This window comes from Coturnix japonica, chromosome 1 (genome assembly GCF_001577835.2).
Source record: "Coturnix japonica isolate 7356 chromosome 1, Coturnix japonica 2.1, whole genome shotgun sequence".
NCBI classification, from domain to species: Eukaryota; Metazoa; Chordata; class Aves; order Galliformes; family Phasianidae; genus Coturnix; species Coturnix japonica.
The window spans coordinates 50,067,400-50,069,850 of record NC_029516.1 but is presented as its reverse complement, the minus strand read 5'-3'; positions in this window follow the sequence as shown (position 1 = coordinate 50,069,850).

The following is a 2,451-nucleotide window of genomic DNA, read 5'->3' as shown; positions in this document are numbered from 1 at the left end:
AACTGGCTTTTTATTCTGCTGCTTTGCTTTGGTTTTGGTGTTCTTTGTAGTTTTGGTTCTGAGTTTTTGGCTACATTGTGATTGTATTGTTTGTTTTGTTTTGTTCGATTTTTGAAGGGTTTTTTTGCTCTTTCCTCTCTGCATTAAAAAATCTCAACACTTTAAGGAATTGTTTGAAGTTACTGAAGTCTGAAGGCTCAGCAAAGAGCTGTATCCAGGTTTTCTGAGGAATTCTGTATACCAAAGGACCAACAGTAGGTGTACTCATGCTTCAGCAGTAGGATAGTGTCCCTTCTTTGCTCTTCTTCAATGTATCGTATGCTCCTATATCCCTTAAATGAAACAGCATAAAATTATTTTGCCACACATAAACAGGTCTGGAGAGATTGCAAAAACGTACTGAAAATTGGTTCTAGGAAGACGAGTATGAAAAACTATTTTCAGTGATCCTTGTAGTGCCTAATGATGGCATTTTTCTTGCACTGGAAATCTTGCACGGCCCTAGGAGTTTCTGTCCCTGCACAAGATACAGGTCTCATGCAAGCAAATGTACTGGGAAAAACATTTGTACCTGGCACACACTATCTCTCATGCAGCTCATTAGAGGGGTTGAAATAAGAAAGAGGCTGATTTTTACCTTTGTTTTCAGGTGTTTTGCATCTGCATTGCTCCTTAGTCATGGCTGGTAGTTATAACTCAGTTTTGCTAGATTTTGTTTAAAAGTTAGTCCTGAAGCAGCAGTCTTTGTCCATAGGAATGTTTCAGTGATTACTAACATACAATATTAATTATTCTATATGGCTTAGGCATCACATTATTGGGAGGGAGGAATGTCCTAGTTAGACAGATTATCTGCAACAATGGCAAAATACTTCAGGGCAAGATTTGGTGGAAAGGCTGAGCTCCAACGGGATTTCCAATTTGCATCATATAATTAAGAAATGTATAACTGAGCAAGCACTCAAAGGAGGTGAATTAAGAAGCTTTGGGGTAAACTGATTCTAGAAATTCCTCTGACATTTTTTTGGTATATGTTTGTTCTGACTTTGTATGGAAAAGGCTGATAATATAACAATTTATATATGGACAATTTTAATCATTTAGTAAGCTGCTGCTGATATAAAAGGCAGCAGCTTTCTTTGTAGGAGTTGTACCTGGATAAATGCACCACAGCAATTTTCAGCAACCTTTGTTTGTTGGAAGACAATTTGACATTTAATTGCAGCTCTTAAAATAATATGAATAGAAACTAAGATTTTTAAATAACTGTGTCTTTACTTTCCAATTAAATTGGGCTACACCCAGACTCCAGAACCTGGAAGGAGTTTTGTAGCTTCCAGCCTGTGCATACATCCAGATGTTTTTCATGCAAGTGCAGGCGAGACCCCAGCACGCACCAGTGCTTGCAGGCTGCCTTGCTTCCACCAAGAGGCAGCTCGTGCGTTGCCCAAATGGGAGCCAGCTGGCAGCAGAACGCATGTAATAACCAAGCAAATGAAGACAGGGGAAGCCAACAATCAGCTTCTCTGCATTCGTGCCACAGCCTCCTTATTTCAGAACTCTTTGCTAATTGGTACATTCCCTAAAGTAGTATTTGGCATCTTTCTGCTTTGGTTTTCTGTGGAGAAAAACTGCATGTTGACCAGGATATTTTTAGGCAATGCCACAAGGCTCTGAACAGGTAAACAGAGTTTTTCCAATCTTTTATTTTTCTGCAAAATGAAAATGTCAGACTAAGCTAAAGAACAACCTCAGGCCACAGCCTGATCACAGGTAGAAAAGGTGCTTCTTTGAAGGAAAACTTTTTGGCTAGTATTAGTTGCTTGGTTGCACCTGGTACGCTTGGTGCCGTGTACCAGGAGGAATAAACTGCAAGGTTTTATAAAGGATCTAAATGAAAAAGTAATAATAATTGCACTTGAACTACTAAGTTACCTAGTTGTTTTAACAAAGAAATCTCTGTTGATAATCTTCAAGATAGAAGTACTGCATTTAGCAGGAAAAACTTCCACTGATTTTCTTGGGTCTCAGTAACTATTCATAGTGTTTTGCCATTGGATGCTCTTTTGAAGAGCCACGTCTTTCATTTATTCCTGTGATCAGGTAGGCAAGAGCAGGGACTTGTGCTGGCTGCAGAATTGATCAAATTATTCAGGAGTCACTGATGTGCATCCTGCAGAGAGTGTGATAAGATGGTCTACTCCTAAAATGCACCTATTCCGAGACTGCCTCGGCTTTATTTTCCTGGTGAAGGTTGTGTCACTGCACTTTTGTTGTTGTTGTTGTTATTGTTGTTGTTTTGCTAAAAAAAGTAATATACGCAAGACAACATATAGCTTATAGAAGACAATAATAATGACAAAGAAGAATTAACACATATCCTGTGAGTATCTTTTACCAAGGCAGATATTGTTTGAGGGACCATGTGTGAAATCAAGTCCTTGTAATGAG